The 14,117-nt window shown below is 46.9% G+C and overlaps 1 protein-coding gene across 4 annotated transcripts in view; it reads left to right on the top strand.

Annotated features, from left to right (window-relative positions):
• Positions 1 to 907: 907 nt before the first annotated feature.
• GRB10 (growth factor receptor bound protein 10) overlaps positions 908 to 14,117 on the top strand; it is a 151,252-nt gene continuing 138,042 nt past the window's right edge. For 3 of the 4 annotated variants that reach the window (XM_051609645.1, XM_051609648.1, XM_051609643.1), the window contains exon 1: positions 908 to 1,336. The gene's annotated coding sequence lies outside the window, so the exon portion shown is untranslated. Of the gene's footprint in view, positions 1,337 to 12,454; positions 12,472 to 14,117 lie in introns of those variants that run through there. The other variant, XM_051609644.1, reaches the window with a different exon arrangement.

The following is a 14,117-nucleotide window of genomic DNA, read 5'->3' as shown; positions in this document are numbered from 1 at the left end:
GAGGAAAAGCCCAGAGATTTCTTCCGCTTAATTTCCTTTTATAGTGCTGACCACTTCTTAGGAGAGGTGTTTTTGCGCCTGGCGAACGGAATATTCCTCTCCTGCAGTGAAGCGGCTCGCGTTGAAGTCTATCCGCATTAAAACAGTAGCTCTTAGGGAAGCGTGCAGCTTCACTTCCAAAAGAGCTTTTTCGCAGTCCAAGTTATTTGCAAGCTACTTGCGAATAGAATTGCCTGGAGCTTCGGCAAAAGCTCTGGTGATCCGGAGAGCGAAACACGGAAGGTCCCACTGCGCAAAAGTTAGAAGCAGCAGTCTGTAGGAGCGCTGGTGGCAGGGTGAGGATCCAGGGAGATAAGAGTGTTTTGCAATACAGCAGAGCTCGGGGAACAGTCCACCTTGCTGGCGCACGCCGAGCGCTTGCTCGGCGCTACCTGGAGCGCCGGAGGGAGCCTCGGGGCACCTTCCCGGGCTACTTTGTGGGGGCAAAACGTGGGAACAGGGTGGGCAGGTGAAGTTAAAGAAAAACACACTCGAGTGTCTCGCCTTTGCAGATGCCCCCGGCTGCTCTGCTGGCTTTATTTTAAAGAAAAAACAGCCCTCCTCCCCCACCGAAAGCACGCCGCGGTGCTACCTGTGGGCGAGCTTGCGTTAGGCGGGCGGGAAGCCCCCGTAACACCCTCCTGAACAGATGGCCACCAGACCCCTCGCCCAGGTAGGGTCTCGACAGCCAGGCCACCCCCCGCCGGCGGGGCTCCCTGTCGCCCCCTGCCCTCGGCGGGGCTGCGGCTGCGTGCGGCGGGGCCGGGGCGGGCCGGGGCGGGGCGGCGCCGGGAGTCAGCTGGGCGCGGGGCGGGCGCGCGGCGCCGTTAGCACCGGGAGCCGGCGGCGGTGGCAGAAGCGCGGGCGGGCGGGCGGGCAGAAGTTTTCTCCGCAGATCCCTCCCGCAGCACAGGGTCGCCTTGCGGAGGCGCGAGCGTCCCCCTTGGCCGTGTTTTTGATTTTTTTTTTTTACATTGTTTGTTTAATTGCGATTTTTTTTTTCTTTGAATTTTAGGTGTTTGGGGTTTTGTTGTTTGTTTTTTTTTTTTTTTAATTATTTCAGATTGGTGGTGTTGTTTTGGAGGCGCGTGGCTCGGAGAGCTTGCCTCCTCCCCCCCCCCCCCCACCTCCTCCCCGCAACTCCGCCACCCGGAGGACCACCCCCCCCCTCCTCCCTCCCGCGCTCCCGTCCCCGCCGCCGCGCACGTCCCTTCCCCCGACCCCCCGCGCCCGCCCGAAACTTGGCGAGTGCGCGGCGCCCGGCCGGGAGGGTGCCGGCTGGCCGGCCGCCCAGCAGGTAAGGGGCCGGGGGGCGACGCGGGGCGCGCAAGGGGGGGGGAGGTGGTGGCGGTGGTGGTGGCGGCTGCCCCTGGGGAGCCACGGGAGGGGGAGGCCGGGCGAGGAGAGGTGGGGGGGCTTGCCGGCTCCTCGGTGGCGGAGGCCGGTGGGAGGAGGAGGAGGAGAAGGACGAGAGCAAACTTCCTTTTCCTGGGGCCGCCGGCGAGCCCCCGGTGCCGGCGGGGAGCGACCCCCGCGCACCTCCTGCCGCTCGGCGGGGAGCCCCCGGGGCCGGGCGGGGGGCAGCCGGCGGCCGCTCGCCGCGGGGCTCGGAGGAGTGGCCGCTTCTTCCGTCTCGGGGCTTCCTTGCCGCGTTTTGTTTGCTCGCCTGCTTGATGCCTCTCCTCAGCGGTGCCGGGAGCCGGGCTTTGCCGTCGCCCCGCGCTAGGAGCGGGTGAAGACCTGCCCCGCCAACTGCTGGCGGTGCTTCCGAAGCTCCCCCGTGTCCCCCAGCCGACCCTGCTCCCCCACTCGCCTTGGAGCGTTTGCGGGAGGACCGGTGGATGGGCAGTTGGCAGAAATGCCACCCCGGAGTGCTGCCACCTCCCTGCTCCTCCGCGGCGGCGGCCGGGAGGGCAGCCCTGCGCACCGCCGCCCCTCCGGCGCTGCCGGGAGCCCCTCGCTAGCCTCGGAGAGCCGAAACCGGGGCGGGCTCCCGGTGCCTCTTTCCTCCGCACCCCGCTGGGGGAGAGCCGCGCACGCATGGCTCGGTCATTGTACCGCTGTGGTACCCCAAGCTGGGGCTGAAACGGTGGCATCTTTGTAAGAACAGTTTGCAGTTAATTGGTTTGGCAGATGAACTCCTGCAAAATCCTCTTGCCCGCTTCTGTTGCTGAAGGGCCAGCTCCCCCCCCCCGCCTTCCCCTTTTCCCCCTGCTTTCCTTTGAAGCGTCGCATAACTCTGTATTGCCAGCAGGATGGAAAGTGCTGATTCAGCAGCCTGAAGCCCCACTCTATCTGAAGTGGTGGTCTGCCTGAAATATTCTCATTTGTTGAAATGGGAACATGTGTTGCTGGTATGTCAAAGCAGCATTGATCAGGTTTTCTAAAACAGCCCCGAAGAATGTGGTTTGCTTTTCCCTTTGCTAAATAAGAATGAATTTAGGGTTGGGGGGCGAGGGAGAGGGGAATAGGAGGGACATGGCTGACTACCACCTTAAGTTGTCCTTCTAAGGGACAACTGAAATTATGTTGCTTCATAAAGGTGCTGAACAATGAGTCATTTTAACTAAAATTTTGTAGGATGTACAGCAAGCATGTGTTACCACTCCAACTTGATCTGTTCCTGTGTCTAGAAGCTAGTTGTACTTAAAGCTCTAGAAAAGATACAGAGAAGGGCGACCAGGCTAATCCTAGGATTAAAAGGAGTGAGTTATGAGGACAGGTTAAAAAAAACCCACCACAAACACATGGAGATTATAAAAGCTACATGGAAAAAGGAAATATGCTCAAAACTGTAATTGGCAGTCCTGTCTGTGCTTTTTGGGTCTGAGAAAGGGTGCTTGGTGGGGGGGGGGCTCAGCAGGATGCTTTTTGCGTGCAGTGTTAAGTCTTTCTGGAGGGCTTGCCTCAGAGTGGAGCAGAAGAGGGAGAGCTGTTCCAGAGCCATATTCCTCTGGCTGTCTTTGTACAGTTACATGCTCATATCAAAGGTGTTTGGGTTTTCTTCCTCTAAAGCTCAACTCTTACAAATTCAGGAGGACTTAGAGCAAACAAAAAAACCTGAAGAGCTATGTTTGGTAGCCTCATTCCAAATGGTAAACTGACGGGGCAGCAGACCCTGACGCTTGCCTCCAGTGATCATTTTACCAGGTTATACTCTGATTTACTTTCTTCACTCGGACTTTATTTGTTCTTAAAGTAGGTCTTGTTTGCCCTGGCTACATATTAAAGATCTTGTGGTACTTCCATGGTTTTCCTTGGTTTTGTTAATCAAAATATCCCCTCCCTTACTGCTGTATGAGTTGGCTTTCATCCTCAGATACAGCCACACCTGGGTTTCAGTAGTGTATTCCTGTGTTTTCTATTATTTAGTCCAAAAGTGCTGCCTAAATGCAAAATGGATCTCTGCATTTCAGTTCCACCTCAACATGTGCCATACACTCTGAATAAAATATTTGCAGTGCTCTTAACTTGTGAGCACTTACATGACTACAGCAAGAATTGTCGCAAAGGTTTTTTTAGAAATCTTTGGTTGTGTTTTCAGCTGCGCTTGGGGTGTAAATGGGAGAAAAGTATCTGGATCTCTCTGGCAAAGGGATCCTTCCAGGGCGGGGAGTTCCCAGCTGGCAGGGGAAAGGCATAGCTGGGTCATGCGCTGCTCCTGCCAGCAGCATGGGAGTGTTGCACTGGGAGTTTGTTTTCTGACAGCACCAAAGTAGCAGATGTCCCTCTAGACTGTGAGGCACCGGCAGCTTCCCGGGGTGTGCATATTGGTGGCAGCGGGTTAGCCAGGGGGCTCCTGGGTAGCATCACACCCAGTGGGACCATCGTGTTGCTCCTCTTCTCCCTTCTGTCATGCCCCTATACATGTTGGTTATAGAGGTTTATGGTGATAGTGCTAAAGGAGGCACAATTTCCAGGCAAAACTTTCCCTTAGATCAGTGGAGCTCGTTCGTGGGAAGTGCATATGTGTTGAGGGGAGTGAAATGCACTTTGGTGCTTCTTCAGAGACCTGGAAGCTGGAGGGGGGAAGAAGAGATAAAGGGTGGTGCCCTCTGATGACCAGAGGTACACGTTTTTGGGATGCACTGAAGTATTTGTTCAGATAAAAAGTTCACCTATGACAGCAAGCACTGGTGAAAAACCTGCCGGTTTCTGCTTGCCTTTTAGCGCTAAACCTATACGTGAGCTTTATTGGTGAGGAGATGCTTTTCCTTATTTTAAACCAGCATTTCTGTCCAAAAATAAGACTAAAGAAGACTGCTTTTCTTTGGCTTTATCTCAACTATTCGGGTATTGATGCCACTTCACAGTACAGCATTTCTCACATGTATCCACTTGGCCCAGTGTTTTCACAAACAGGGAAGATAACTCCTGAGACCTCTGCCTCTGTCAGGCTTACATGAAACTTGCCAACTGGCTTGGCTGCGGTGTGATTGCATAAGCCTCCTTCTGTAGGAAAGCAGGCTAAGAAGTTAGGATTGTTTTTCTTGGAAACTTGACCTGCTCCTGGGCATGTCCAAAATATACCAGTTGCGACTCTTCACCTAACGGAGATCTAGGAATGGAGAGCCGTTTCCTAAAGGTGAAACTCCACGATCTTTTTAGGAATTGTGAGGAATGGGGTTGCCAAGAAATAATTTTATAAGCACTGAACTCTGTTTACATGTTTGTCATCCTTGCACTGTCTGTTGGTCAGGAGAGCACTTTGCAACCTCAGCTTGGATGTGGCAAAGCATTCTTTTTTTTTTTCAGCAGAATTTTTCTCCCAAACCAGTGGTCGTTATGAAACATAATATTATCAAGCAAACAGATGTCACCTCATTAACTTTTCTGTCCTTGTACTTGTTGAGCTGTGCACTTCTGAGCTAGTCCTGTGCCAGGTCTTTCCTATTCTCGTGCCATCTGTTGAATTGGATGGTCTTTTTGAACAGCAGTTCTCCCATTAGCTCAGTATGGCTCCTCTGTTGCATTGTGGATGTGGGAAGGACTGTTCCAAGGAAGCCAGATTCCGCTATGAGTGCAGCAGAAAAGAAAACTGTTGATCAGGTTGAAGCATCCTGTCTACACACAGGCTGTTTATATTTTTGGTGATGGGGCAGCCAGACTAGTCTTTCAGATCTGGCTGGATATAACCTACAGTCCCTTTGCTGGCATACTTTTTTCTGACGGCCAATGCCTCTTCAGTGGATAAGCTGATGTGAGAGCGGGACAGATTCTACATTTTTCATATAGGTTTGTTCATCTGGAAGTGGTGTAGTTTGGGGCTTCTAGGAGCTTGTGAAGTCATGATGAGTATAGAAACACTGAAGACAAGGATTCATGAAGTGAGTCACCGCCAATGCCAAGTTTTCCTGCAACTCTAATTCTGAGAGGCCTTCACATTCACACTGATGTGCATCTGTTGCCTGAAAACTCATCTCCTTCTTTGCTTTCCTAGGGTCTTTCCTAAGTCACAGATGGATCAGTTCATGCAGAGCAAATGGACATGACTATCAGGACTGAAGGCATTACAACTTCAAGCCCTACTTTAGAGGAGGTCCTTGTGAATGGTTCTGTCTTACCTGGTCTCTGCAACAGAAAAGACCAGCATTTTCTGTTTAACAGTGAGGAGCCAGTTCTGCCAGAGAACTTGAAAACTTGTTGGAAGGCACTTTCAGGAAAGCATGAGATTTTGAGGACTGGGTGAGTCATTTTCTGTTAGGAGAAGGTGGGGGCTATGTGGCTGCTTGGGATTTTACAGGCAAAACCCATAGTGGAAAGGACCAGAGACTAAAGTATGGATTGAACAAAAGTATAGGCAGGATTAATCACGTGGATGCTTCAAAATTCAACATTAATGCTCATTTACAAGCCAAAGAGAGCTTTTAATGAAACCTCCTAATTGCATCACAATTAACTAACCTGTGGGAACATGCAGATTACCACTCGTGAATGGCTACAGCAGAAGCTGGCCATCATGAAGATGGGTTGTTTAAAGTGAGTGACCTTTCTAGCAGTGTAGGAGACCTTCTCCAGCAGCATGGATAATAGAGCATGTGATTAATACTGTAAATTAGTGTGACAGACCTCTACCTTCCTGAAGCCTTTCAGAAAACTTTTGGTAAGTCATTACAACTTTGGGCATCAAAAGATAACTTTGGAGACAGGAATATGGTAGAGGAAAATGTGTGGTTCTCTGATGTGTGGTATGAAATAAAATTACAGGTTGTATCAAGCTTGTAGATTGCTGGACTCAATCTGGCATAATCTGGGCATGTGGCATGAAAGTCTGCCCCATTGATAATGAGAATTAACTTTTCCTGAAGCTGAAAAGAGGTGAAATTTGTCTCATGGAGCTCTTGGAAGCTTTCAGGACAGCTGGTTTTGAGATTATGGTGGTTCAGGTACGATAGGATAAGGCTTGTTAGCTAGAATAGTTTGACTTTGTGGTTAAAGGATCGGCAGTGAGAAACTTCTTTTTTACAGCTGAAGGTAGGACAGACTCTGCTAATTCTTTCCTAAAGTGACAGTTGGGGAGAGGGTGAGGGGAGTCACAAGAGTTATTTATAACGTGGAGTTTACTTCTGAGAAGAGCTTTAGGCCTGTGGTGATACTCATGGTCCTTGGATACAGAAGTGATGAGTGCTCTGGTTGAGTTTACAGGGAACACAGTGACCGTCTCTGTGTTCTCTTCTTGCAGGCGAATACTATAGAGTATCTGAGAAAAAAATGCAGTGTCCTATTTCTGTTGTATTCTTTTGTTGGACTCCAGGGGAAGACTGCAAGAGGTTTTCCCATTATTTTACCCTTCTGCTGCTCAACTGTGATCCTTAGGCCAATGGCAACAAGTTGAGCAGCCACGCTGATCTTAATGCCCAACAGTTGTATTAATGATTACAGTATTAACTATTGGACAGTCCTGCTCCTGCAGCAGTACTATTCAAACCATGCATTTCTTAGTGAGTCTGTTGCAGCTTTTCCAGAGGCCAAAGCCAAGGAACATGGGCAAATTCCAAAAAGGCAGTTTTGCATAGGCAGGTCATGATGAATGGGGTAATTGTAAACACATGTTTGGTTAAACCACTAGCAAACCAGCCTGTTCCTTCCCAGCCTCCATCAGTGCCAGATTCTACTAGTTCTCAACAGAACAAAAATAGGAAATTACTTTCCTGGCAGGCAAATCATAGAGGAAATGCGATGCCATCCTGTTGGACTAAACCTATAGCCCATTGGGAAGGAACTCTCCTGCTGAGTAGTCGTGGGGATTTCTACATTTGTTCACAAAGTGAACTTCATTGCGTCATCCTTGCCCTCCCTTCACACTTAGAGCTGCATCATTTGCATCAACAGACGAATCGGAGAAAGCAAGCAGCCGCTGTGAAGCTGAGCCTGTGGTCACTGAAGGCTGTGGATAAGTAAGGGTGGGTAATACTCCTTGACACCAGTATCATTTTTCCATTATGTATCCCTGGTGGGAAAATCAACGAGCAGGAAGAATCTCTAAGTTTGTATACTCTTTTTCATGATGGAGATTAGCACTTGGTGAGTGCTTGGATACTTCTTGCAGTGCCTGGGGTCTAAATTCTGTGTTTGTGATGACTTGATTAAGTGGCTACAGCTCTGTTCTAACTCATGTTGTTGGTTTGTAACACAGACTAAGTTTGCACGAGCTTCTTTTCCCCTTGAATTAGCTTTATTTCTGGGTCATCTTCAGGTGCTGATTTCTGTTTTGAAACCATGAGGAAGGGAGTCCTTGAAATGTCACCCAAATATCTTTCACTGCAGATACTCCTCTTACAGGACAATTTGACACTTAAACATATTCTTAGTCAGAGAGGTGCAGTTGCACTCTGTGTCTTTGCATGCTTCGTATGTTGTAAGAGTTCTTTAGATTTCAAAAATAACTGGCAGCAGAGATTTAGATCCTTTTTCTAAAGGACATACTATTATAAAATTTTTGCAGGTCATGATTTTAATGGGGGATAGTAGGATGAGGTAGTTATACATTAAAAAGGATCAGACCAGAAGCTTTCAAGAACTGAGATAAAAATGGGGAAGTAATTTTTTTTCCTGCCTTTTTTTTTTTTTTTTAATCCCTTTCTTCTTTCCTGTGATGTTAATCTCTGCCAAACTACTAGGTACAGATTCAGATAGGCAAACTTGCTCCTTAAATGGGAATTGGGAGAGAGGGTGAGAAGGACTGGGGAAGGTAAAATCTGTAGGTTGGTCTTGCTTAGTGTACTGTTAGAGCTCTGAGCATCCTTGGAAAGAAATGAGGAGCTTTTATTATATCAAAGAACAAATGTGGAGTTAAACTTCGAGGAGCTGGAAAAGCTAGAAATTCAGAAGCTTGTGATATTTTTTTTTCTTGTGCCAAAGCCTTTCTTAAAAGGCCTGCTTTGCCTTCTGGCTTAAATGTATTGACGTCCATTTAGGAAAATGTTAAAGGAGAAATATGTATTGCGAAGCCATTGATTCATCCTGAATTAATGTCTTGTGGGTGATTGTTCTTCATTCTAATAGCTGCTTGTGCTGACATCACCCGAGATGTCAGGGGATTATGTCAGAATTCAGACCTTGATATTTTGCAGAACAATGGCTCAAGTGCTTGCCGACGCTTTCTCGATGGGTCAGGTTGCTTTTGTTTCTTCTGTGCAGCTTGAACTGTGATATTCCAGTTACTGTACTTAGCCACAGCTGGAAGTGTAATAAACAAAACAATTTCCAAGAGGGAGGTATCAGTGTAATGCAACTGTGAGGACAAAGTACTTGCTGTTGAATCTTATGCTAGAGGCAGATTTACCATCAGCATCTATAATCTAGACACAGAAGTGCATGCATTCTTATCACTGCATAAAAAAGCTCACCAACTTTAAACTTTAAGTCTTTTTTTTTTTTTTTTTTTTTTTCCTTCTTCTGTGAAGCAGTGTTTCATTCCAGGAATCCTGAAGTCCAAGAAGTTGAGGCTAAAAGTTTCTTTTTTTTTGTTTGCATTTGTTTGTTTTTGTGGTGTTTTTGCTTGCTGGCTGCTGGCTACTGAGCTTTAGTTTTAGTTTTTAAATGGTGGTTCTTAATGAAGCCCCCTAAGGGGAAAGCAATCCAAATAGCCTATTATTATGCTCTAGAAATGATAAAAATAAAAGTCAAAGATCATACATGATTTTCATGAACTGGTAGCTTTTGACATTCTTTACTGGTAGGCTATTGTAATATTACCCATAGTAATGACATTTATAATTTGAGAGGTTTCAGAGGAGGCATTGTTTGTTTGTTTTGTGTTTTTTTTTCCCCAAAAAAATGGCTTATGAAGAATTGAGCAAGGAGGCTACAAGATGAGCCATAGGAGTGCGTAGCAAATGCTTTTTGGGTTGCTGGCATCTGTGATGTGAGCTTAAGCTTCTTTTGCATTCAGCATGCATGCTTTTTTCTAGAGCTGATGCTAAAAAGGTCAGGAAAAATCTCTGAGGAGTTCCTTGCTAGCAAAGGTGGATTATGTTATCACATGGAAAATCAGAGGAGCATTAGGAAGAATGTTGTAGGTGGTGCTGTAAAGGACAGGATGAGTTCAGGTGTGTGATGGCACATGCAGCCTTTGGTTGAGTCATGGTCTGGTAACTCCCCTCCCCTGCCTTCCCCCAGTGTTATTTGGAAAAATACTACTGCTGATAAACAGTCTTTAGTAGGGGAATGGCATTGCAAGGTGCTTTGCTAGTCTTAGCCTTAGCTAATTTTGGTAAGTATATAGTTTATCCTGGTTTACTTGTTCAACTCCTCAACTGTTCGAGAATTTCTTATGGGTGTTTGGAAAATGGACAGTTTTAAAAAGCAAAGTGGATGAAGGAGTCCAGTGCTGTAACAGCCTGACTTTCAGTTTTTCTTTTATTGCTCTCTGAGAACTTCTGGGGTCCTTCATGTCCAGCTCTTCTTTACAAGGCTTGCTCCCCAGGTCTGTCTCATTTAAACTTCAGATGAGCTGAACAGGTGATGGGAAGTAGCCTATCAGGTGAATTTGGCAGCTCTCAGAGTTTCAGGGAGACTGCTAGTGTGCAGCCATCAGGGATAGAAGCAACTTTGTAGTTTTAGAGTGCCAAAATACAAATTTCTTTTGTGAAAAATCTGCAGTGTGAAGAGTTTGAAGCTTTTCTCCTGGAAGATAATGTAAGGTATGTGTAGCTGTACCTTATTATCTGATCACCATAAAGCAGAGCAACTGAGGAAGTAACTGGTAATAAATCAGTTGTTCATTATATGAGAAGTTCTTAAAATAATGACTGTTAATACTTATGATAGTACTGTGAGGAGCAATGGAGATTTGGTTGGCTTGCCCTGAAATGCTGTTGTAAAACATACTTGTTTCAGGCGAGTTACCAGCAGAAGTGTTTTTTTCCTGGAATGTCTTGACTGTTCCCAGTCTCAAGGTCCTAGAGCTTCCTGTGAGATGGTTCAGTGGCTCCACCCTGACCAAGAAGGGCTTTTATAGCCAGTCAAATGAAGGCACTAGAGATGACTGCTCTTGTGTCTACTGGGAAATCGTCTTGGTGACTGTTGGGCAGCTCTTGCCCCTAAACTCCTGTGGCTCTTGAGGGGGTTGCTTTGGATAGAGCTGCACATTTGTCTGCCTTGCTAAAACTAGTGTGCTTTAGCCTGAAAAAAACCACCTTACCCTGTAAACTGAAAAGCAGAATAAGTTCTTCAGTAATTTTTGTTATATACTTGCCTGGGGTAAATGTAGAATCATTTTGGGGTCAAGGTGACATGTCATGGCTTTCCTTCGTTTTACTAAACAGAGCTTGGGAGTACTTGGTGTTTGGGTTCTTGGGTTCCAGACTGCACAGCAGTGACTGGTGTTTCTCTTCAGAGACATTTCTAGTTGACCTTTTTCATAATTTTAACACAAAAAAGTTTGAGCTAGTTGACTAGCTCAGTCTTTCTGGCTGGATACCAGCTCCATTGGTTGTGAACTCTTAGATGGTCTGAGGAAGAGGTCTTTTCTAAGCTGTCATTACAGGGGTCTGCTTCTGTCTAAAACCAGTTTAGTTTGCAAAATCATTTGGAGAGCGACAAAACGTGTTTTAAATGTTCTCCCCATCCCCTGTGTTTTACTTCAAGCATGCTGTACCAGCTGCTGAACAAATTTCAGGTTTTATATCAAATGCTACTCATAATGCTTCAATTTCTTTGTATACTTGTATTAGGTTTTTGGGCTATTGTGATGAAGGAAGTAATGAAAGAGAAGCAATTCTGTGGGCACACTAACATGGTTGTTTACAAATGCCAAGTTTCTTGCTTTTCTCAGATCTGGCCAACTAGTATGCTTGACTGCAGCCGTGTTGTATCTGTACTGACTTTGGCAGTGATTCAGGGAAGGCTTATCCAGCCAGAGAAGCATCCATGCGTGTGGGGACTGAAGCTTTCTTCCTGTGCACAACTGTGGCTTGTATGAATTCAATTTTTTCAGTAGAGATCTACATTCAAGTTTTGTGGTCAGAGTGAATTTTTTGCTTAAACCTATGGTTGAGCCATAAATCATTGCACTGTGTGGGCAGTGATGCTTTCATCCAGGAGCTGGTCTTAGTTCACCTCTTCCTGCCAGTATCCTCTAGTTCTGCAATTCTAAGTTCCAATTCTGAAGCCAAGTGAGGAATTGTGTGCTTTATGTGTGGAGCTTGCAGAGTCTTCTAAATCCTGCCTCACTATGCAGAAAGAGCAGAGGTTCCCTAAAGCAGCTTTTTTTGCTCGCTCTCCTGATCTGAGGCCAGGGCTGCCTCCCTGCAGTTCCTTCTTTAGTAGTATAATCTTCTCCCTGTGGCCACGCTGTCTACCCTCCTGACTCCCCAAATACCCCATTATTCTCTCGGGGTTGGATCGGGTGTGTGCATCTCAGGGTTGTGACAACTGCCAGAAGTCCTCAGTGGTGTCTGTGTTCAGCGAGATGGAGTTAGTGGTGAGCACCTGCATTGTAGAGGAGTGTCATGGTTTAAGCTCAGCTGGCAACTAACTACCACATGGCCACTTGCTCACTCCTTCCCCCAGCCCCTCCTGTTGGAAAGGGAGGAGAAAATACAATGAGAAGGTCATAGGTCAAGGCAAGAACAGGAAGGGATAACTCAAATTACAGTCACGGGCAAAACAGACTCAGCTTGGGGGAATAATCAACTTGTTACCAATCAAATCAGAGTAGGATAATGAACTGTAAAACCAGTTCTTAAAACAACCTTCCCCTCACCCCTCCTTTCTTTCTAGACTCAACTTCACTCCCGATTTCTCTACCTTCTCCCCCGAGCAGTGCAGGGGGACAGGGAATGAGGGTTGTGGTCAGTTCATCACACTTTCTCTGCTGCTCCTTTCTTCTCAGGGGGAGGACTCCTCGCACTCTGTTTCAGTCTGGGACCCCTCTCGTGGGAAACAGTCCTTCAGGAGCTCTTCAGACATGAGTCCCCATCCCATGAGGTATAGTTCCACATGAACAGAGACTGCTTCAGCACAGGATCCCACAGTCATGGTCTTCTTCAAACACAACTTCCGTGACGTGGGATCCTTCATGGCTGCATGTCTGCGTGTGCTCCAGCGTGGTCCTTCGTGGACTGCTTCTCCATATCTGCTCCACTGTAGTCCTCTATGGGCTGCAAGGGGGACAGCTTGCTGTCTCACCATGGGCTGCAAGGGAGTGTCTGCTCTGGCACCTGCTCCCCGTTCTCCTTCACAGACTTGGTGTCTGCATAGGTGTTTCCATCACACCTCACTGCTTTCTCTGATGCAGGTAGCCTAGCAGTGTCTTCTCCCCTTCTTAAGTAATGTTGTTGCAGAGGCACCTCCACCACTGCTGTTGGGCTTGACCCTGGCCAGAGGTGGGTCTGACTTGGAGCTGGGAGAACTTCTTGACACTTCTGACAGGAGCCACCCCTGTGGTCCCTCCCCTGCTACCACAGACCCCACAGAAAGAAGAGTCTTGAAAAGGTGTGCCAGAAGAGAGGTGATACGGCAGCAGGGCTAGTGTGCCGCTTTGCTATGCACTGTGTTAATGTCTTACACTGACACTGAGTTAAAGCGAGTTTTCATGGTGGAGGCTGTGTTTATGGTAAAGAGTTTCTGGAGTGTCTTACAGATACTGAAGATTTGCTCATAAGGGCCTTTGAGCCTTGATGTAGTTCAGTAGTATGCTGGAACTTGGTAGAGGCTTTATAACTGATCTGTATATAAAGCTAAGTCTTTACATGGCATGGCAAGATGAGGGGAAAAGTGAAATGGAGACCATCCTGCTTGTCATGGTTAGGGTGACAGGCATCCTTCTGTGGATTCAGGATTAGGACATCATCAGCATGGTTTCAATTAAAATTTACTGTTTAGTGAGTGGAGTATGTACTCTGAGTGTATTTACTGTTTTACACAGCCCCCTTATGGCACCTGAGTGAGGCATTATCTACTCTGCGGTTCCATAAACACCCAGGGTTTCTGTGCCACATCCTACATGCATTGAATGCTCCATCCGTACCTTGAGACCTTACAATGAAGCCTTTCAGCAACGCAGTTTGCACAGGGCTGGTTCCTCTTGGAGTGTGCAGCAGGAGCTGTAGTTCCAAGCTGGGCTGGGGCCATTTGGCTCGATGGTAGCATGGCAGCTTCGCAGGGCTGTGGGTGTGTGTGGAGCTGAGGGGCTTGGGGGAGAGAGCTTCGGGTTGTGTCTTCCTGTGATCTTCTGTGGGATGCTTTTTAAAGTACTGCTGTAATGGCGTAATGTGTACGTCCTGATGCCCTAGCCATGTCAGATGAGGTCCCCAGAAAACCAGTGGACTGAAAGGACTTCTATCAAAAGTGGCTTTCACCTTCTGAAATCCTTCAACAGTTTAAAATTAATAAAATATTTTAAGTAGGTTAAATGAATTTTAATGACACTCTGCCACTTTTATTAGAAGAGTTTGTTTACAACCTGTTGCTTTAGTGTAGCCTAGATTTCAAATTTTTGTTTTTTTGTTTTTTTATCAATTAAGATGATTTTGCAGCATGGCTGTAATCTCCGTATAGATTTGTCTGGTCAATGAAAAAATAACAGTATTTGTACAAGCCAAAGCAGAGCAGCGCAAAAGTAGCTATATCCT

The sequence above is a fragment of the Apus apus genome, chromosome 2 (assembly GCF_020740795.1).
Source record: "Apus apus isolate bApuApu2 chromosome 2, bApuApu2.pri.cur, whole genome shotgun sequence".
Classification (NCBI taxonomy): domain Eukaryota; kingdom Metazoa; phylum Chordata; class Aves; order Apodiformes; family Apodidae; genus Apus; species Apus apus.
Note: the sequence above shows the minus strand (reverse complement) of the source record. Positions and strands in the feature narration are given on the sequence as shown.